Source organism: Phyllobates terribilis, unplaced genomic scaffold, assembly GCF_046119375.1.
Source record: "Phyllobates terribilis strain yellow unplaced genomic scaffold, ASM4611937v1 Scaffold_169__1_contigs__length_4117513, whole genome shotgun sequence".
NCBI classification, from domain to species: domain Eukaryota; kingdom Metazoa; phylum Chordata; class Amphibia; order Anura; family Dendrobatidae; genus Phyllobates; species Phyllobates terribilis.
Genome location: NW_027362929.1, coordinates 2,577,266 through 2,599,757, shown reverse-complemented (window position 1 = coordinate 2,599,757; position 22,492 = coordinate 2,577,266). Strand labels below are relative to the sequence as shown.

Genomic DNA, 22,492 nt, shown 5'->3' with positions numbered 1-22,492 from the left:
TTTTCTTCTCCTCATTGGATTTTTCATGTTAAAAGTTGCAGAAGCCAGATGACAAGCTCATTTTGGTTCAACTTCAGCAACTGTGCATTGCATTGCCATGTAATGTAATGTAATGCAATGCTATCTATCTAGCTCTCCCTCTATACTTCCTTTTGGATAAACAGACATATTAGGCAAGCATTTTGGAGCTTTCACCTAAATAACTACAGGTGGTGAGATAAGCTGCACAATATAATTGACCTTTCAGTATATTGTTGCACACACACCATCTATTTAGCAAATGCCCTTGTTATCAACAGCAGCCTTTTAAACTCACCTGAGCTAACAGGTATGTGAGCTGGTTACTCTGCTGCGCTTAAAATTTCTTTTTTGGTTTGATACAATGCCTTTTCTGAAACGTTGTCTCCCTCTGCTGGAACACTGACTTCTTTCATTTAATGCCTGCAGACTATAAAAGAGAAACCAACCCAAAAATTTGGTTGATTAGTCTGTGGCATTCTTTTAAACTGTTGCTTATGGCAGTCTCTGTGAGCTTCTCAGTGACATTCAGCCATCCAGGTATCCCGCCTGCAGTAGACGGAATGTGGCAATGGAACGCTGGCTGCGCGTGTCATAATAGGCTCTGAGCCTTTATATACCTGCGCACAACAGCAGCCACCTTCAGTCTGCTGCTGGACAGCCAGCAGCAGCAGCAGCAGGAGAGGTAATTAATCAGCAACCCTCCTGCTAAGGGTAGACAGCTGCTCGTTCCACCCCCCCCCCCGCCTTAATTGGTTCTCCTCCCTTCCAACGGTGTTGAGGCGGGTGGGAACAGCCGGGGGTTGAGGGTACTGTGCTAAAAGAGGTGGAGTTATGCAGATCTAAAACGCGTGGATTGCAGCAGCAGCAAGCCGAAAAGTGCAGGCATGTGAGGGATCTAGAGGTTGACAGCATGTCTTCTTAACGGGAGTCCAGGTGGCCATCTCCACAAATGGACTTTTCAGAATCCTTGGGTGGCACCGTAGTCGGAAACCAATTCTGGTTATCGCTTCTCGGCCTTTTGGCTAAGATCAAGTGTAGTATCTGTTCTTATCAGTTTAATATCTGATACGTCCCCTATCTGGGGACCATATATTAAATGGATTTTTAGAACAGGGAGATGGAAAAAGAGCTTGCTCTGTCCACTCCACGCATTGACCTGGTATTGCAGTATCTCCAGGACCGGTGCACCCCTTCTTTAATGCAGTTTCTAAAATCAGAAAGAATTGAATTCAATGCTTTTTGTTCATTTTGCTTGTTTGTCGGATTTTGGGATGGACTCTTTGGCTTTGCTTTTCTTCTCCTCATTGGATTTTTCATGTTAAAAGTTGCAGAAGCCAGATGACAAGCTCATTTTGGTTCAACTTCAGCAACTGTGCATTGCATTGCCATGTAATGTAATGTAATGCAATGCTATCTATCTAGCTCTCCCTCTATACTTCCTTTTGGATAAACAGACATATTAGGCAAGCATTTTGGAGCTTTCACCTAAATAACTACAGGTGGTGAGATAAGCTGCACAATATAATTGACCTTTCAGTATATTGTTGCACACACACCATCTATTTAGCAAATGCCCTTGTTATCAACAGCAGCCTTTTAAACTCACCTGAGCTAACAGGTATGTGAGCTGGTTACTCTGCTGCGCTTAAAATTTCTTTTTTGGTTTGCTACAATGCCTTTTCTGAAACGTTGTCTCCCTCTGCTGGAACACTGACTTCTTTCATTTAATGCCTGCAGACTATAAAAGAGAAACCAACCCAAAAAGTTTGGTTGATTAGTCTGTGGCATTCTTTTAAACTGTTGCTTATGGCGGTCTCTGTGAGCTTCTCAGTGACATTCAGCCATCCAGGTATCCCGCCTGCAGTAGACGGAATGTGGCAATGGAACGCTGGCTGCGCGTGTCATAATAGGCTCTGAGCCTTTATATACCTGCGCACAGCAGCAGCCACCTTCAGTCTGCTGCTGGACAGCCAGCAGCAGCAGCAGCAGGAGAGGTAATTAATCAGCAACCCTCCTGCTAAGGGTAGACAGCTGCTCGTTCCACCCCCCCCCCCGCCTTAATTGGTTCTCCTCCCTTCCAACGGTGTTGAGGCGGGTGGGAACAGCCGGGGGTTGAGGGTACTGTGCTAAAAGAGGTGGAGTTATGCAGATCTAAAACGCGTGGATTGCAGCAGCAGCAAGCCGAAAAGTGCAGGCATGTGAGGGATCTAGAGGTTGACAGCATGTCTTCTTAACGGGAGTCCAGGTGGCCATCTCCACAAATGGACTTTTCAGAATCCTTGGGTGGCACCGTAGTCGGAAACCAATTCTGGTTATCGCTTCTCGGCCTTTTGGCTAAGATCAAGTGTAGTATCTGTTCTTATCAGTTTAATATCTGATACGTCCCCTATCTGGGGACCATATATTAAATGGATTTTTAGAACAGGGAGATGGAAAAAGAGCTTGCTCTGTCCACTCCACGCATTGACCTGGTATTGCAGTATCTCCAGGACCGGTGCACCCCTTCTTTAATGCAGTTTCTAAAATCAGAAAGAATTGAATTCAATGCTTTTTGTTCATTTTGCTTGTTTGTCGGATTTTGGGATGGACTCTTTGGCTTTGCTTTTCTTCTCCTCATTGGATTTTTCATGTTAAAAGTTGCAGAAGCCAGATGACAAGCTCATTTTGGTTCAACTTCAGCAACTGTGCATTGCATTGCCATGTAATGTAATGTAATGCAATGCTATCTATCTAGCTCTCCCTCTATACTTCCTTTTGGATAAACAGACATATTAGGCAAGCATTTTGGAGCTTTCACCTAAATAACTACAGGTGGTGAGATAAGCTGCACAATATAATTGACCTTTCAGTATATTGTTGCACACACACCATCTATTTAGCAAATGCCCTTGTTATCAACAGCAGCCTTTTAAACTCACCTGAGCTAACAGGTATGTGAGCTGGTTACTCTGCTGCGCTTAAAATTTCTTTTTTGGTTTGCTACAATGCCTTTTCTGAAACGTTGTCTCCCTCTGCTGGAACACTGACTTCTTTCATTTAATGCCTGCAGACTATAAAAGAGAAACCAACCCAAAAAGTTTGGTTGATTAGTCTGTGGCATTCTTTTAAACTGTTGCTTATGGCGGTCTCTGTGAGCTTCTCAGTGACATTCAGCCATCCAGGTATCCCGCCTGCAGTAGACGGAATGTGGCAATGGAACGCTGGCTGCGCGTGTCATAATAGGCTCTGAGCCTTTATATACCTGCGCACAGCAGCAGCCACCTTCAGTCTGCTGCTGGACAGCCAGCAGCAGCAGCAGCAGGAGAGGTAATTAATCAGCAACCCTCCTGCTAAGGGTAGACAGCTGCTCGTTCCACCCCCCCCCCCCGCCTTAATTGGTTCTCCTCCCTTCCAACGGTGTTGAGGCGGGTGGGAACAGCCGGGGGTTGAGGGTACTGTGCTAAAAGAGGTGGAGTTATGCAGATCTAAAACGCGTGGATTGCAGCAGCAGCAAGCCGAAAAGTGCAGGCATGTGAGGGATCTAGAGGTTGACAGCATGTCTTCTTAACGGGAGTCCAGGTGGCCATCTCCACAAATGGACTTTTCAGAATCCTTGGGTGGCACCGTAGTCGGAAACCAATTCTGGTTATCGCTTCTCGGCCTTTTGGCTAAGATCAAGTGTAGTATCTGTTCTTATCAGTTTAATATCTGATACGTCCCCTATCTGGGGACCATATATTAAATGGATTTTTAGAACAGGGAGATGGAAAAAGAGCTTGCTCTGTCCACTCCACGCATTGACCTGGTATTGCAGTATCTCCAGGACCGGTGCACCCCTTCTTTAATGCAGTTTCTAAAATCAGAAAGAATTGAATTCAATGCTTTTTGTTCATTTTGCTTGTTTGTCGGATTTTGGGATGGACTCTTTGGCTTTGCTTTTCTTCTCCTCATTGGATTTTTCATGTTAAAAGTTGCAGAAGCCAGATGACAAGCTCATTTTGGTTCAACTTCAGCAACTGTGCATTGCATTGCCATGTAATGTAATGTAATGCAATGCTATCTATCTAGCTCTCCCTCTATACTTCCTTTTGGATAAACAGACATATTAGGCAAGCATTTTGGAGCTTTCACCTAAATAACTACAGGTGGTGAGATAAGCTGCACAATATAATTGACCTTTCAGTATATTGTTGCACACACACCATCTATTTAGCAAATGCCCTTGTTATCAACAGCAGCCTTTTAAACTCACCTGAGCTAACAGGTATGTGAGCTGGTTACTCTGCTGCGCTTAAAATTTCTTTTTTTGGTTTGCTACAATGCCTTTTCTGAAACGTTGTCTCCCTCTGCTGGAACACTGACTTCTTTCATTTAATGCCTGCAGACTATAAAAGAGAAACCAACCCAAAAAGTTTGGTTGATTAGTCTGTGGCATTCTTTTAAACTGTTGCTTATGGCGGTCTCTGTGAGCTTCTCAGTGACATTCAGCCATCCAGGTATCCCGCCTGCAGTAGACGGAATGTGGCAATGGAACGCTGGCTGCGCGTGTCATAATAGGCTCTGAGCCTTTATATACCTGCGCACAGCAGCAGCCACCTTCAGTCTGCTGCTGGACAGCCAGCAGCAGCAGCAGCAGCAGGAGAGGTAATTAATCAGCAACCCTCCTGCTAAGGGTAGACAGCTGCTCGTTCCACCCCCCCCCCGCCTTAATTGGTTCTCCTCCCTTCCAACGGTGTTGAGGCGGGTGGGAACAGCCGGGGGTTGAGGGTACTGTGCTAAAAGAGGTGGAGTTATGCAGATCTAAAACGCGTGGATTGCAGCAGCAGCAAGCCGAAAAGTGCAGGCATGTGAGGGATCTAGAGGTTGACAGCATGTCTTCTTAACGGGAGTCCAGGTGGCCATCTCCACAAATGGACTTTTCAGAATCCTTGGGTGGCACCGTAGTCGGAAACCAATTCTGGTTATCGCTTCTCGGCCTTTTGGCTAAGATCAAGTGTAGTATCTGTTCTTATCAGTTTAATATCTGATACGTCCCCTATCTGGGGACCATATATTAAATGGATTTTTAGAACAGGGAGATGGAAAAAGAGCTTGCTCTGTCCACTCCACGCATTGACCTGGTATTGCAGTATCTCCAGGACCGGTGCACCCCTTCTTTAATGCAGTTTCTAAAATCAGAAAGAATTGAATTCAATGCTTTTTGTTCATTTTGCTTGTTTGTCGGATTTTGGGATGGACTCTTTGGCTTTGCTTTTCTTCTCCTCATTGGATTTTTCATGTTAAAAGTTGCAGAAGCCAGATGACAAGCTCATTTTGGTTCAACTTCAGCAACTGTGCATTGCATTGCCATGTAATGTAATGTAATGCAATGCTATCTATCTAGCTCTCCCTCTATACTTCCTTTTGGATAAACAGACATATTAGGCAAGCATTTTGGAGCTTTCACCTAAATAACTACAGGTGGTGAGATAAGCTGCACAATATAATTGACCTTTCAGTATATTGTTGCACACACACCATCTATTTAGCAAATGCCCTTGTTATCAACAGCAGCCTTTTAAACTCACCTGAGCTAACAGGTATGTGAGCTGGTTACTCTGCTGCGCTTAAAATTTCTTTTTTGGTTTGCTACAATGCCTTTTCTGAAACGTTGTCTCCCTCTGCTGGAACACTGACTTCTTTCATTTAATGCCTGCAGACTATAAAAGAGAAACCAACCCAAAAAGTTTGGTTGATTAGTCTGTGGCATTCTTTTAATCTGTTGCTTATGGCGGTCTCTGTGAGCTTCTCAGTGACATTCAGCCATCCAGGTATCCCGCCTGCAGTAGACGGAATGTGGCAATGGAACGCTGGCTGCGTGTGTCATAATAGGCTCTGAGCCTTTATATACCTGCGCACAGCAGCAGCCACCTTCAGTCTGCTGCTGGACAGCCAGCAGCAGCAGCAGCAGGAGAGGTAATTAATCAGCAACCCTCCTGCTAAGGGTAGACAGCTGCTCGTTCCCCCCCCCCCCGCCTTAATTGGTTCTTCTCCCTTCCAACGGTGTTGAGGCGGGTGGGAACAGCCGGGGGTTGAGGGTACTGTGCTAAAAGAGGTGGAGTTATGCAGATCTAAAACGCGTGGATTGCAGCAGCAGCAAGCCGAAAAGTGCAGGCATGTGAGGGATCTAGAGGTTGACAGCATGTCTTCTTAACGGGAGTCCAGGTGGCCATCTCCACAAATGGACTTTTCAGAATCCTTGGGTGGCACCGTAGTCGGAAACCAATTCTGGTTATCGCTTCTCGGCCTTTTGGCTAAGATCAAGTGTAGTATCTGTTCTTATCAGTTTAATATCTGATACGTCCCCTATCTGGGGACCATATATTAAATGGATTTTTAGAACAGGGAGATGGAAAAAGAGCTTGCTCTGTCCACTCCACGCATTGACCTGGTATTGCAGTATCTCCAGGACCGGTGCACCCCTTCTTTAATGCAGTTTCTAAAATCAGAAAGAATTGAATTCAATGCTTTTTGTTCATTTTGCTTGTTTGTCGGATTTTGGGATGGACTCTTTGGCTTTGCTTTTCTTCTCCTCATTGGATTTTTCATGTTAAAAGTTGCAGAAGCCAGATGACAAGCTCATTTTGGTTCAACTTCAGCAACTGTGCATTGCATTGCCATGTAATGTAATGTAATGCAATGCTATCTATCTAGCTCTCCCTCTATACTTCCTTTTGGATAAACAGACATATTAGGCAAGCATTTTGGAGCTTTCACCTAAATAACTACAGGTGGTGAGATAAGCTGCACAATATAATTGACCTTTCAGTATATTGTTGCACACACACCATCTATTTAGCAAATGCCCTTGTTATCAACAGCAGCCTTTTAAACTCACCTGAGCTAACAGGTATTTGAGCTGGTTACTCTGCTGCGCTTAAAATTTCTTTTTTGGTTTGCTACAATGCCTTTTCTGAAACGTTGTCTCCCTCTGCTGGAACACTGACTTCTTTCATTTAATGCCTGCAGACTATAAAAGAGAAACCAACCCAAAAAGTTTGGTTGATTAGTCTGTGGCATTCTTTTAAACTGTTGCTTATGGCGGTCTCTGTGAGCTTCTCAGTGACATTCAGCCATCCAGGTATCCCGCCTGCAGTAGACGGAATGTGGCAATGGAACGCTGGCTGCGCGTGTCATAATAGGCTCTGAGCCTTTATATACCTGCGCACAGCAGCAGCCACCTTCAGTCTGCTGCTGGACAGCCAGCAGCAGCAGCAGCAGGAGAGGTAATTAATCAGCAACCCTCCTGCTAAGGGTAGACAGCTGCTCGTTCCACCCCCCCCCCCCGCCTTAATTGGTTCTCCTCCCTTCCAACGGTGTTGAGGCGGGTGGGAACAGCCGGGGGTTGAGGGTACTGTGCTAAAAGAGGTGGAGTTATGCAGATCTAAAACGCGTGGATTGCAGCAGCAGCAAGCCGAAAAGTGCAGGCATGTGAGGGATCTAGAGGTTGACAGCATGTCTTCTTAACGGGAGTCCAGGTGGCCATCTCCACAAATGGACTTTTCAGAATCCTTGGGTGGCACCGTAGTCGGAAACCAATTCTGGTTATCGCTTCTCGGCCTTTTGGCTAAGATCAAGTGTAGTATCTGTTCTTATCAGTTTAATATCTGATACGTCCCCTATCTGGGGACCATATATTAAATGGATTTTTAGAACAGGGAGATGGAAAAAGAGCTTGCTCTGTCCACTCCACGCATTGACCTGGTATTGCAGTATCTCCAGGACCGGTGCACCCCTTCTTTAATGCAGTTTCTAAAATCAGAAAGAATTGAATTCAATGCTTTTTGTTCATTTTGCTTGTTTGTCGGATTTTGGGATGGACTCTTTGGCTTTGCTTTTCTTCTCCTCATTGGATTTTTCATGTTAAAAGTTGCAGAAGCCAGATGACAAGCTCATTTTGGTTCAACTTCAGCAACTGTGCATTGCATTGCCATGTAATGTAATGTAATGCAATGCTATCTATCTAGCTCTCCCTCTATACTTCCTTTTGGATAAACAGACATATTAGGCAAGCATTTTGGAGCTTTCACCTAAATAACTACAGGTGGTGAGATAAGCTGCACAATATAATTGACCTTTCAGTATATTGTTGCACACACACCATCTATTTAGCAAATGCCCTTGTTATCAACAGCAGCCTTTTAAACTCACCTGAGCTAACAGGTATGTGAGCTGGTTACTCTGCTGCGCTTAAAATTTCTTTTTTTGGTTTGCTACAATGCCTTTTCTGAAACGTTGTCTCCCTCTGCTGGAACACTGACTTCTTTCATTTAATGCCTGCAGACTATAAAAGAGAAACCAACCCAAAAAGTTTGGTTGATTAGTCTGTGGCATTCTTTTAAACTGTTGCTTATGGCGGTCTCTGTGAGCTTCTCAGTGACATTCAGCCATCCAGGTATCCCGCCTGCAGTAGACGGAATGTGGCAACGGAACGCTGGCTGCGCGTGTCATAATAGGCTCTGAGCCTTTATATACCTGCGCACAGCAGCAGCCACCTTCAGTCTGCTGCTGGACAGCCAGCAGCAGCAGCAGCAGCAGGAGAGGTAATTAATCAGCAACCCTCCTGCTAAGGGTAGACAGCTGCTCGTTCCACCCCCCCCCCGCCTTAATTGGTTCTCCTCCCTTCCAACGGTGTTGAGGCGGGTGGGAACAGCCGGGGGTTGAGGGTACTGTGCTAAAAGAGGTGGAGTTATGCAGATCTAAAACGCGTGGATTGCAGCAGCAGCAAGCCGAAAAGTGCAGGCATGTGAGGGATCTAGAGGTTGACAGCATGTCTTCTTAACGGGAGTCCAGGTGGCCATCTCCACAAATGGACTTTTCAGAATCCTTGGGTGGCACCGTAGTCGGAAACCAATTCTGGTTATCGCTTCTCGGCCTTTTGGCTAAGATCAAGTGTAGTATCTGTTCTTATCAGTTTAATATCTGATACGTCCCCTATCTGGGGACCATATATTAAATGGATTTTTAGAACAGGGAGATGGAAAAAGAGCTTGCTCTGTCCACTCCACGCATTGACCTGGTATTGCAGTATCTCCAGGACCGGTGCACCCCTTCTTTAATGCAGTTTCTAAAATCAGAAAGAATTGAATTCAATGCTTTTTGTTCATTTTGCTTGTTTGTCGGATTTTGGGATGGACTCTTTGGCTTTGCTTTTCTTCTCCTCATTGGATTTTTCATGTTAAAAGTTGCAGAAGCCAGATGACAAGCTCATTTTGGTTCAACTTCAGCAACTGTGCATTGCATTGCCATGTAATGTAATGTAATGCAATGCTATCTATCTAGCTCTCCCTCTATACTTCCTTTTGGATAAACAGACATATTAGGCAAGCATTTTGGAGCTTTCACCTAAATAACTACAGGTGGTGAGATAAGCTGCACAATATAATTGACCTTTCAGTATATTGTTGCACACACACCATCTATTTAGCAAATGCCCTTGTTATCAACAGCAGCCTTTTAAACTCACCTGAGCTAACAGGTATGTGAGCTGGTTACTCTGCTGCGCTTAAAATTTCTTTTTTGGTTTGCTACAATGCCTTTTCTGAAACGTTGTCTCCCTCTGCTGGAACACTGACTTCTTTCATTTAATGCCTGCAGACTATAAAAGAGAAACCAACCCAAAAAGTTTGGTTGATTAGTCTGTGGCATTCTTTTAATCTGTTGCTTATGGCGGTCTCTGTGAGCTTCTCAGTGACATTCAGCCATCCAGGTATCCCGCCTGCAGTAGACGGAATGTGGCAATGGAACGCTGGCTGCGTGTGTCATAATAGGCTCTGAGCCTTTATATACCTGCGCACAGCAGCAGCCACCTTCAGTCTGCTGCTGGACAGCCAGCAGCAGCAGCAGCAGGAGAGGTAATTAATCAGCAACCCTCCTGCTAAGGGTAGACAGCTGCTCGTTCCCCCCCCCCCCGCCTTAATTGGTTCTTCTCCCTTCCAACGGTGTTGAGGCGGGTGGGAACAGCCGGGGGTTGAGGGTACTGTGCTAAAAGAGGTGGAGTTATGCAGATCTAAAACGCGTGGATTGCAGCAGCAGCAAGCCGAAAAGTGCAGGCATGTGAGGGATCTAGAGGTTGACAGCATGTCTTCTTAACGGGAGTCCAGGTGGCCATCTCCACAAATGGACTTTTCAGAATCCTTGGGTGGCACCGTAGTCGGAAACCAATTCTGGTTATCGCTTCTCGGCCTTTTGGCTAAGATCAAGTGTAGTATCTGTTCTTATCAGTTTAATATCTGATACGTCCCCTATCTGGGGACCATATATTAAATGGATTTTTAGAACAGGTAGATGGAAAAAGAGCTTGCTCTGTCCACTCCACGCATTGACCTGGTATTGCAGTATCTCCAGGACCGGTGCACCCCTTCTTTAATGCAGTTTCTAAAATCAGAAAGAATTGAATTCAATGCTTTTTGTTCATTTTGCTTGTTTGTCGGATTTTGGGATGGACTCTTTGGCTTTGCTTTTCTTCTCCTCATTGGATTTTTCATGTTAAAAGTTGCAGAAGCCAGATGACAAGCTCATTTTGGTTCAACTTCAGAAACTGTGCATTGCATTGCCATGTAATGTAATGTAATGCAATGCTATCTATCTAGCTCTCCCTCTATACTTCCTTTTGGATAAACAGACATATTAGGCAAGCATTTTGGAGCTTTCACCTAAATAACTACAGGTGGTGAGATAAGCTGCACAATATAATTGACCTTTCAGTATATTGTTGCACACACACCATCTATTTAGCAAATGCCCTTGTTATCAACAGCAGCCTTTTAAACTCACCTGAGCTAACAGGTATGTGAGCTGGTTACTCTGCTGCGCTTAAAATTTCTTTTTTGGTTTGCTACAATGCCTTTTCTGAAACGTTGTCTCCCTCTGCTGGAACACTGACTTCTTTCATTTAATGCCTGCAGACTATAAAAGAGAAACCAACCCAAAAAGTTTGGTTGATTAGTCTGTGGCATTCTTTTAAACTGTTGCTTATGGCGGTCTCTGTGAGCTTCTCAGTGACATTCAGCCATCCAGGTATCCCGCCTGCAGTAGACGGAATGTGGCAATGGAACGCTGGCTGCGCGTGTCATAATAGGCTCTGAGCCTTTATATACCTGCGCACAGCAGCAGCCACCTTCAGTCTGCTGCTGGACAGCCAGCAGCAGCAGCAGCAGGAGAGGTAATTAATCAGCAACCCTCCTGCTAAGGGTAGACAGCTGCTCGTTCCACCCCCCCCCCGCCTTAATTGGTTCTCCTCCCTTCCAACGGTGTTGAGGCGGGTGGGAACAGCCGGGGGTTGAGGGTACTGTGCTAAAAGAGGTGGAGTTATGCAGATCTAAAACGCGTGGATTGCAGCAGCAGCAAGCCGAAAAGTGCAGGCATGTGAGGGATCTAGAGGTTGACAGCATGTCTTCTTAACGGGAGTCCAGGTGGCCATCTCCACAAATGGACTTTTCAGAATCCTTGGGTGGCACCGTAGTCGGAAACCAATTCTGGTTATCGCTTCTCGGCCTTTTGGCTGCGATCTAGTGTTGGTTTTACTGGCATTGGTTGTAGTTGGAAGGTGCCTGGGGTACCCCGCCTCTTGGCCTTGGGTTCGGGTCCCACTCTTGTAGTGGGGCTTAGGCCCTTGCTGCTATAAGGAGGTGGGCTTAGTCCCTGGGCAACGGGTTGCGATCCCAGCTGTACAGTCCTAGGATTGTTCAGCGACTCCTTAGTTGCGGAAATCCCCCATTATTGGTTGCGGAAATCCCCGTTTTCCTGTTGCGGAAATCCTTGTTTCACCATGGATTCAGATCCAGGTGAATTTCCGACCTATGCCCGGTTACGGCATACGGTGCGGTTTTACTTCCATGAGGGAGGTAAAGATAACAGAGGTTTACGTTTTATTGTGGATGATCTTCTTGTGAAATTTTTTTCAATCCAGAAATCCGAGATCCTGGCAATCCAAGACTACCCGAAGCGTGGTGTATACGATGTCACATTCACTGAAAAAGGTATCCACCAAGATTTTTGCCGTAAAATGAATGATCCTGATATAATTTACCAGAGAAAGCCAATCTTTAAAGGTGTTAAAATTGTCGAACATGAATTAGATGTGATAAAAACTGTAATTGTTAAAATTTACTCTCCTTATACAAAAGAAAGCGATGTTATTTCATTTTTATCCAATTATTTCAGCAAAGTGGTAAGCCATGGAAAAGTTATGAATGAGTGCGGAGTTTGGGCGTGTAAGTGGAAATTTACGGTGACATGTATTAAGGACCCTTCAAGTCCGGGGGGTATAAGACTTCCCCCAGCACGTTTTAGAATTGGAAACACGAATGGTGACTAGTGTTGAGCGATACCTTCCGATATCGGGAAATATCGGATCGGATTGGATCGGACCGATACCGAAAAAGTATCGGATATCGCCGATTCCGATACCGGAAACCAATGCAAGTCAATGGGACATAAATATCGGAATTAAAATAAACCCTTTCTTTCCTTGTAGGTTATTTCTACATGAAGGAAAACAACTAAGAATAATGTAGAATGTATTGGGGGAGGTGGGGGAGACAATAAAGGCATAGAGGTTTAGCCCAGTCAAATGGAATAGCAGGAATTAATATTTTTTTATTATGTTCTGAGTTACGGAAATATTAACTATGTTAAGTATTTTTATATTTTGTCAGATATTTATGTTTCACTACTTCCATGCTCTTCACCTTCTTTTTTACTTCTCCCACACTTTCTCCTTCATCATCCTCAGCATCTTTTTCATCCACTTCTTCTTCACCTTCTTCTTCTTCACCTTCTTCGTATTATTCTTTTTTTTACATTCTTCATATTCTACTTCTTCATCTTCTTCATATTCTTCTTCTTCATCATATTCTTATTTGTGACAGGCATTCCTGTAGTTGTTATCTATAAAAGGTTGGACATTACACCTTTCGTTCTGCCCGTCACAAAAGATTTACAACAGGATTTGTCCGCGTTCAGTTTGGCCTGCAGCAGCAGGTCTTTTCCAGGGGCACCACGAGGAGGAACGGACTCACCCCCATACACTGCTTAGTCATCTTCTGCTTATAATTTAGATATTATCTTTTGCTCTGATTTTTAGTCTTATGCTTAATGTTCTTCCGCTTTTTGTTCTGCAGCTTCTTGTATTTCTGCTTCTTGGTTTTCTGTCTCTTGTTTTTCTGTATCTTGGTGCTTGTCTTCTCTTCTTTGTCTTCTTGGTCAACTTCTTCAGGGTCATCTTCTTGGTCTTCTTCGGGGTGGTCTTCAGGGTCGTCGTCTTCGGGGGTCCTCGTCTTCGGGGTCCTCGTCTTCTTCGGGTTGGTCTTCTGGGTCCTCGTCTTCGGGGTCCTCGTCTTCTTCGGGGTGGTCTTCAGGGTCCTCGTCTTCTTCGGGGTGGTCTTCAGGGTCCTCGTCTTCTTCGGGGTGGTCTTCAGGGTCCTCGTCTTCAGGGTCATTGTCTTCGGGGTCCTCGTCTTCTTAGGGTTGGTCTTCAGGGTCCTCGTCTTCAGGGTCCTCGTCAGGGAGATCCAGAGTGATTACCAAGAACCATTTCAAAAAGCTTGAACTTGGAAATGTAGCAGAAGGTACAAGAAAGCTGAGGAACTACCGAGGACCAGCTGACGGTACTGGAACCCGGATGGATAGCAGAAGGTACAAGAGCCAATGGAACTACCGAGGACCAGCTGATGTTACTGGAACTCGGTTACTAAGCAGGAGGTACCTGTGCCAGAAAGCACTACCAAGGACCAGCAGACGTTGGTGGAACTTGGATACCGAGAAGGAGGCACCTAATCCAAAGGCACTGCCGAGAACCAGCTGACGGTACTGGAACCCGGATGGGTAGCAGAAGGTACAAGAGCCAATGGAACTACCGAGGACCAGCTGATGTTACTGGAACCCGGATGGGTAGCAGAAGGTACAAGAGCCAATGGAACTACCGAGGACCAGCTGATGTTACTGGAACTCGGTTACTAAGCAGGAGGTACCTGTGCCAGAAAGCACTACCAAGGACCAGCAGACGTTGGTGGAACTTGGATACCGAGAAGGAGGCACCTAATCCAAAGGCACTGCCGAGAACCAGCTGACGGTACTGGAACCCGGATGGGTAGCAGAAGGTACCCATGTAAAAAAAAAGTTCAAGGCCGCGAGCCGGCCGCAGTTACCAAAACCCACAGTCCTACAGAGGGTGATTGTCCTATTGGCACTATGGAACCAGCCTTCATTGCCAGATCCCGCAGCCCACATAGGAGTCACCTAAACTGCAGGCACCATAGAGTCGGCTAACCCGACCGCAACACGACAGGACAACGCATTGGAGGCAAAGTGACGTTGACACTACCCGGAAACAGCTGGCGTGCTGGAACCAGGCTGGGCAGGAGGGAGTACCCGTGCCAAAGACACTGCCGAGAACCAGCTGACGGTACTGGAACCCGGATGGGTAGCAGAAGATACAAGAGCAAATGGAACTACCGAGGACCAGCTGACGGTACTGGAACCCGGATGGGTAGCAGAAGGTACAAGAGCCAATGGAACTGCCGAGAACCAGCTGGCGGTGCTGGAGCCCAGGGTAAATACTAAAAACAGAAGAGCCAGAGGTGTATTTGGAGGAGGTTTTAAATCCGTACTACAGTGGATGTGGACAAAGCAGGAGAATTTGCCGGACACACAGCTGGGGATCAGCTGACGTTACTGAATCCCAATAACACTGGAGCAAGCGTTGACTGTGCAGACGGCACTTCTGAGCAGCAACTAGCGGTATTGGAGCCCAGGGTAAATACTAAAAACGGAGGAGCCAGAGGTGTAATTGGAGCAAGTTTTAAATAAGTAGCACAGTGAATATGGACAGAGCAGGAGAAATTGCCGTGAACACAGCAGGGGAACAGCTGACGTTACCGAACCCCAATAACACCGCAGCAAGTGTTGACTGTGCAGACGGCACTTCCGAGCGCCAACTGGCGGTGCTGGAGCCCAGGGATAAGAATGAAAACAGAGGAGCCAGAGGTGTAATTCGAGCAACTTTAAAATGTGTAGTACAGTGGATGTGGACAAAGCAGGAGAAATTGCCGTCCGCACAGCAGGAGAACAGCTGACGTTACTGAACCCCAATAACACGGCAGCAAGTGTTGACTGTGCAGACAGCACTTCCGAGCGCCAACTGGCGGTGTTGGAGCCCAGGGTAAATACTAAAAACGGAGGAGCCAGAGGTGTAATTGGAGCAAGTTTTAAATAAGTAGCACAGTGAATATGGACAGAGCAGGAGAAATTGCCGTGAACACAGCAGGGGAACAGCTGACGTTACCGAACCCCAATAACACCGCAGCAAGTGTTGACTGTGCAGACGGCACTTCCGAGCGCCAACTGGCGGTGCTGGAGCCCAGGGATAAGAATGAAAACAGAGGAGCCAGAGGTGTAATTCGAGCAACTTTAAAATCTGTAGTAGTGAGAATGTGGACAGAGCAGGAGAAATTGCCGTCCGCACAGCAGGGGAACAGCTGACATTACTGAACCCCAATAACATGGTAGCAAGTGTTGACTGTGCAGACAGCACTTCCGAGCGCCAACTGGCGGTGCTGGAGCCCAGGGATAAGAATGAAAACAGAGGAGCCAGAGGTGTAATTCGAGCAACTTTAAAATCTGTAGTAGTGAGAATGTGGACAGAGCAGGAGAAATTGCCGTCCGCACAGCAGGGGAACAGCTGACGTTACTGAACCCCAATAACACGGCAGCAAGTGTTGACTGTGCAGACAGCACTTCCGAGCGCCAACTGGCGGTGTTGGAGCCCAGGGTAAATACTAAAAACGGAGGAGCCAGAGGTGTAATTGGAGCAAGTTTTAAATAAGTAGCACAGTGAATATGGACAGAGCAGGAGAAATTGCCGTGAACACAGCAGGGGAACAGCTGACGTTACTGAACCCCAATAACATGGTAGCAAGTGTTGACTGTGCAGACGGCACTTCCGAGCGCCAACTGGCGGTGCTGGAGCCCAGGGATAAGAATGAAAACAGAGGAGCCAGAGGTGTAATTCGAGCAACTTTAAAATGTGTAGCACAGTGGATGTGGACAAAGCAGGAGAAATTGCCGTCCGCACAGCAGGAGAACAGCTGACGTTACTGAACCCCAATAACACGGCAGCAAGTGTTGACTGTGCAGACGGCACTTCCGAGCGCCAACTGGCGGTGCTGGAGCCCAGGGATAAGAATGAAAACAGAGGAGCCAGAGGTGTAATTGGAGCAACTTTAAAATCTGTAGTAGTGAGAATGTGGACAGAGCAGGAGAAATTGCCGTCCGCACAGCAGGGGAACAGCTGACGTTACTGAACCCCAATAACATGGTAGCAAGTGTTGACTGTGCAGACAGCACTTCCGAGCGCCAACTGGCGGTGCTGGAGCACAGGGATAAGAATGAAAACAGAGGAGCCAGAGGTGTAATTGGAGCAACTTTAAAATCTGTAGTAGTGAGAATGTGGACAGAGCAGGAGAAATTGCCGTCCGCACAGCAGGGGAACAGCTGACGTTACTGAACCCCAATAACACGGCAGCAAGTGTTGACTGTGCAGACAGCACTTCCGAGCGCCAACTGGCGGTGTTGGAGCCCAGGGTAAATACTAAAAACGGAGGAGCCAGAGGTGTAATTGGAGCAAGTTTTAAATAAGTAGCACAGTGAATATGGACAGAGCAGGAGAAATTGCCGTGAACACAGCAGGGGAACAGCTGACGTTACTGAACCCCAATAACATGGTAGCAAGTGTTGACTGTGCAGACGGCACTTCCGAGCGCCAACTGGCGGTGCTGGAGCCCAGGGATAAGAATGAAAACAGAGGAGCCAGAGGTGTAATTCGAGCAACTTTAAAATGTGTAGTACAGTGGATGTGGACAAAGCAGGAGAAATTGCCGTCCGCACAGCAGGAGAACAGCTGACGTTACTGAACCCCAATAACACGGCAGCAAGTGTTGACTGTGCAGACGGCACTTCCGAGCGCCAACTGGCGGTGCTGGAGCCCAGGGATAAGAATGAAAACAGAGGAGCCAGAGGTGTAATTCGAGCAACTTTAAAATGTGTAGTACAGTGGATTTGGACAAAGCAGGAGAAATTGCCGTCCGCACAGCAGGAGAACAGCTGACGTTACTGAACCCCAATAACACGGCAGCAAGTGTTGACTGTGCAGACGGCACTTCCGTGCGCCAACTGGCGGTGTTGGAGCTCAGGGATAATACTGAAAACAGAGGAGCCAGAGGTGTAATTGGAGCAACTTTAAAATCTGTAGTAGTGAGAATGTGGACAGAGCAGGAGAAATTGCCGTCCGCACAGCAGGGGAACAGCTGACGTTACTGAACCCCAATAACATGGTAGCAAGTGTTGACTGTGCAGACAGCACTTCCGAGCGCCAACTGGCGGTGCTGGAGCCCAGGGATAAGAATGAAAACAGAGGAGCCAGAGGAGTAATTGGAGCAACTTTAAAATGTGTAGTACAGTGGATGTGGACAAATCAGGAGAAATTGCCGTCCGCACAGCAGGAGAACAGCTGACGTTACTGAACCCCAATAACACGGCAGCAAGTGTTGACTGTGCAGACGGCACTTCCGAGCGCCAACTGGCGGTGTTGGAGCTCAGGGATTACAGTTCAGGTGGTAGAAACATGAACAGAACAGGAGACCTGGATACTGTTGCCAACCAATTATTTATTCTGGAAGAGGACTGGCAAATTCATGAGAGATCCAGGCCTTGTTCATTTTGAGAAAAGTAAGCCGGTCAACGTTATCGGAGGATAGTCGCATGCGACGGTCTGTTAGTACACCACCTGCGGCACTAAAGACGCGTTCCGATAATACACTAGCAGCAGGGCAAGCTAGCACCTCCAGTGCATACTGACTAAGCTCTGGCCATGTATCCAGCTTACAGACCCAAAACTTGAAGGGAGAAGAGCCGTCTGGGAGTACACTAAGAGGGCAAGACATGTAGTCTGTCACCATCTGACGGAAACGTTGCCTCCTGCTGACTGGAGCTGTCTGTGATGGTGTAGACATTTGTGGCGGCGGGGACACAAAACTTTGCCACATTTCGGCCATACTGGTCTTGCCTTGTGCTGAGGCGCTGCTTCTGCTCCCTCTTTGTGCAGAGCTTCCTCCACTGCCTCGACGCACTGAGCTGCTTTGTAAAGCACTAGCAGCACTGCTCTCGGTTGGAATGGAGAACATGATGGAATGCACCAGTGCGTCTTGGTACTCCCGCATTTTACGCTCCCGGTTCAATGGTGTTATGAGGCTTTGTAAGTTGTCCCGGTAGCGAGGATCTAGGAGGGTGGACACCCAATAATCAGCCGTGTTGAGAATGTGGGCGATGCGGCGGTCGTTTCTGAGGCACTGCAGCATGAAATCAACCATGTGCTGCAGACTGCCAACTGGCCAAGAAACGCTGTCCCCTGCTTGAGGCGTGATCTCTGCCTGCTCTGCATCACCCCACCCTCGCTCTAGATACTGACTACTAGAGCATTGTGTACCTCCCTCCTCTGGACAGATGTCTTCCTCATCCATTGACTCCTCCTCATCCTCCTCACAAAGTGTCCCCTGCCTAGGCCTTTGTGAGGAACCACGTTGCGCAGACTGTAGAGAAGCAGATGGCATTTGTGACTCCTCATCCTCCACCTCTTCCAAAACCTCGTCCCTTAGTGCTTGCAGTGTTTTTTCAAGCAGGCAGATAAGGGGGATAGTCATGCTGACTAGTGCATCATCTGCACTCGCCATCCGCGTGGAATAATCGAAGGCACGCAAAACGTGGCAAATGTCCTTCATAGAGGCCCACTCAGTGGTGGTGAAGTGTGAACGGCGCGCACTGCGACTTGTTTGCGCCTGCTGCAGCTGGTACTCCATTACTGCTGCCTGCTGCTCACACAACCTCTCCAACATATGTAACATTGAATTCCACCTGGTGGGTAGGTCACATATGATGCGATGTTCCGGAAGACATAATCGGCGCTGCAGAGCTGCAATGCGTGATCTTGCATTGCTGGAACGCCGCAAGTGAGCGCACTCTATGCGGACCTTGTGAAGCAGTGCATCAAGATCCGGATAGTCCCTCAAAAAACTCTGCACGACCAAGTTGAGCACATGTGCCAGACATGGGATGTGAGTGAGGTTGCCTAGGCCCAGAGCTGCCACCAGATTTCGGCCATTGTCACACACTACCATGCCTGGCTGGAGATTCGCTGGCACAAACCACACGTCACTCTGCTGCTTGATGGCATTCCAGAGCTCCTGCGCTGTGTGGCTTCGATTCCCCAAAGAAATTAATTTTAATACGGCCTGTTGACGTTTGGCCACGGCTGTGCTCATATCGGTCATCATAACAGGTAACCGTTCACGGGTCGATGTGGAGGTAGACCGTGACGGCTCCTGCAGCGCTGATTCAGAGGAACTGGAGTATGAGGAGGAGTCAATGTGTACAGACTGGATTCCTGCAATCCTTGGAGTTGGCAGAACACGTACAGCGCCACTCTCAAGATCTGTACCCGGCTCCACAACATTTACCCAATGGGCAGTGAGGGAAAGGTATCGTCCCTGTCCATGCTTACTGGTCCACGCATCAGTGGTCAGGTGGACCTTGCTACTGACGGCGTTTTGTAGCGCATGTTTAATTTTTCCCTCCACATGATGTTGCAGGGCAGGGACGGCTTGCCTGCTGAAATAAAAGCGGCTGGGCACGTTGTATTGTGGGACTGCCAATGCCATAAAGTTACGGAATGTGTCAGTCTCCACCAGCCTGAATGATAGCATTTCAAGGGCCAGTAGTTTAGCAATGCCAGCATTCAGAGCCTGTGCTCGGGGGTGGTTTGCCGAGTATGGGCGCCTTTTCTCCCATGCCTGTGCTAACGATGGCTGTAGACTGGCCTGGGAGTGTGAGGATGACTGGGAAAGTGGTGCTGTGGGTGGAATTACACTGTGTCTCTGTACAACAGTGCCAGAGATTCTTCCATGGCGATCCTGTGAGGAAGCCGAACCAGCTGTGTGTGAGCTGGAGGAAGAGGCTACAACACGAGCTGAAGAGGTGGTAGGTGGCGCTGTAGGTTGGCCTAGGTCTTCAGTGTGTTTGTGTAACTCCACCACGTGCTTGGTCCGCACATGTTTCCACATATTTGTGGTATTGAGGTTGCTGACACTTTTCCCTCTTTTCACCTTCTGATTACACAGCTTGCATTTGACAAAGCAAATGTCATCTGCAACTGTGTCAAAAAAGGACCAGGCACTGCAAGTCTTGGGAGCGCCCGCTTTGGATTTTGGAAGAGCCATGCTCCTAATGGGTGCCGAAGTGGAGGCTACAGGCAACCAAGTCTGCCCCCTCCCTCTCCCTCCTTTTTGGACCGTTCGGGGAATCTCTTCCTCAGAGCTGCTCCCACCACCTTCCTGTCCCTCACGCCATGATGGGTCAAGGACCTCATCATCTACACCACCCTCTTCAAACAACTGCTTCTCCTGGGTAGTCTCGACAGCACAGTACGCACCAGAAAGTGGCACCTGAGTCTCATCATCAGATGCGTACTGAGGTGTGCTGCTGACCATAGGCACTGGCCCACCCGCCTCTTCAGATTCAGAGAGACAAAACGGTTGCGCATCACTGCATACTACCTCTTCTTCAAATTCTCGAATTCTGCTTGGCTGGCCCCCTCTTTCCAAGCCAAGAGATTCAGAGAACAGAAGTAGAGATGGCTCCTGTCCAGGGCTCTCTGACTGCCTGGGCAATTTGGCAGGTGGTGAAGAGACAGATGGGTGCTCTTCAGTGCTCAGGACCTGAGAGGATCTGGAACTAATTGAAGTCGATGCGTTAGCTGCCATCCATCCGACAACGGCTTCAATTTGGTCCTCGCGCAGCAGTGGGGTACGGCTAGCTCCTACAAAGCTGCGCATAAAGGACTGTTCCCTGGTAAAACTGGGGGATGCTGAGTCACTGGTGCCCGCAGCAGGCACAGAATCCCCACGTCCTCTCCCTGCAGGCACAGAATCCTCACGTCCTCTCCCTGCAGAAACTCCACGCCCACGCCCACGACCACGACCACATGCCTTACTCCCTGCCTTCTTCATCTTGGTAGACTGATAAAGATAGGCAGAAAAGTACTAAGGGCTTAGTGTGCTTATTCCTGAACAGCTGCTAACAGGTATAAGAAACACTAATTTTATAAAGTGTGGACTAGACTTTAATATGAGCTAATGTGGCCTACACAACTGTAAAGTGGAGTGCTTGGTGAACTTTATTTAGGTTTTTTTTGTCACAAAAAGACACTGGATGTGCCTAAAGATGTAATAACGATAGTATCACAAACTTTTTGTAGCTATTACAATGTAGGAAGGTAACCTACAATGCAATAGATGAGGCTGCAAAAAATAGGCTAATACTAATCTGGCTGGGGCTGCAGGGCCCAATGCTGCAGAAAGGCTCCTCTATCTACTCCTATATAGTGTGTTTGGAATCAATTTAGCTGAATATGGATGGAACCACCACACTAATAGGAGATATCAGGAAAAATTATGAATTGGCAATAAAGGACAATGTATGAGGCAGTGACACACACTGAGTGCACTACAACCAGACGGGGTTGAAGCACACACTACAGGGTGAGCTGCACTCACACACCAGACCTTGCAGACAGCGGTGAACAGTACAGATGCAGAGCACTGTGCACTAGTGCTGCAAGACGGAAAAAAAATTCTCTATCTACTCCTATATAGTGTGTTTGGAACCAATTTAGCTGAATACAGATGGAACCACCACACTAATAGGAGATATCAGGAAAAATTATGAATTGGCAATAAAGGACAATGTATGAGGCAGTGACACACACTGAGTGCACTACAACCAGACGGGGTTGAAGCACACACTACAGGGTGAGCTGCACTCACACACCAGACCTTGCAGACAGCGGTGAACAGTACAGATGCAGAGCACTGTGCACTAGTGCTGCAAGACGGAAAAAAATTTCTCTATCTACTCCTATATAGTGTGTTTGGAACCAATTTAGCTGAATACAGATGGAACCACCACACTAATAGGAGATATCAGGAAAAATTATGAATTGGCAATAAAGGACAATGTATGAGGCAGTGACACACACTGAGTGCACTACAACCAGACGGGGTTGAAGCACACACTACAGGGTGAGCTGCACTCACACACCAGACCTTGCAGACAGCGGTGAACAGTACAGATGCAGAGCACTGTGCACTAGTGCTGCAAGACGGAAAAAAATTTCTCTATCTACTCCTATATAGTGTGTTTGGAACCAATTTAGCTGAATACAGATGGAACCACCACACTAATAGGAGATATCAGGAAAAATTATGAATTGGCAAAAAAGGACAATGTATGAGGCAGTGACACACACTGAGTGCACTACAACCAGACTTGGCTGAAGCACACACTACAGGGTGAGCTGCACTCACACACACAGACCTTGCAGATAGCGGTGAACAGCACAGGG

General features: G+C 47.2%; 8 non-coding genes across 8 annotated transcripts; all 8 read left to right on the top strand.

Moving 5' to 3' along the window:
- The first annotated feature begins 1,023 nt into the window (after positions 1-1,023).
- Positions 1,024-1,214, top strand: LOC141209062 (U2 spliceosomal RNA). The gene has a single exon (XR_012279268.1). It is a non-coding gene; the product is annotated as a U2 spliceosomal RNA (small nuclear RNA).
- Positions 1,215-2,335: 1,121 nt separating this feature from the next.
- LOC141209061 (U2 spliceosomal RNA) lies at positions 2,336-2,526 on the top strand. The gene has a single exon (XR_012279267.1). It is a non-coding gene; the product is annotated as a U2 spliceosomal RNA (small nuclear RNA).
- A 1,122-nt stretch (positions 2,527-3,648) lies between these two features.
- Positions 3,649-3,839, top strand: LOC141209060 (U2 spliceosomal RNA). The gene has a single exon (XR_012279266.1). It is a non-coding gene; the product is annotated as a U2 spliceosomal RNA (small nuclear RNA).
- A 1,124-nt stretch (positions 3,840-4,963) lies between these two features.
- Positions 4,964-5,154, top strand: LOC141209058 (U2 spliceosomal RNA). The gene has a single exon (XR_012279265.1). It is a non-coding gene; the product is annotated as a U2 spliceosomal RNA (small nuclear RNA).
- Positions 5,155-6,273: 1,119 nt separating this feature from the next.
- LOC141209057 (U2 spliceosomal RNA) lies at positions 6,274-6,464 on the top strand. The gene has a single exon (XR_012279264.1). It is a non-coding gene; the product is annotated as a U2 spliceosomal RNA (small nuclear RNA).
- A 1,122-nt stretch (positions 6,465-7,586) lies between these two features.
- Positions 7,587-7,777, top strand: LOC141209056 (U2 spliceosomal RNA). The gene has a single exon (XR_012279263.1). It is a non-coding gene; the product is annotated as a U2 spliceosomal RNA (small nuclear RNA).
- A 1,124-nt stretch (positions 7,778-8,901) lies between these two features.
- LOC141209055 (U2 spliceosomal RNA) lies at positions 8,902-9,092 on the top strand. Its single transcript, XR_012279262.1, has one exon. It is a non-coding gene; the product is annotated as a U2 spliceosomal RNA (small nuclear RNA).
- Positions 9,093-10,211: 1,119 nt separating this feature from the next.
- LOC141210264 (U2 spliceosomal RNA) lies at positions 10,212-10,402 on the top strand. The gene has a single exon (XR_012280437.1). It is a non-coding gene; the product is annotated as a U2 spliceosomal RNA (small nuclear RNA).
- Positions 10,403-22,492: the final 12,090 nt, after the last annotated feature.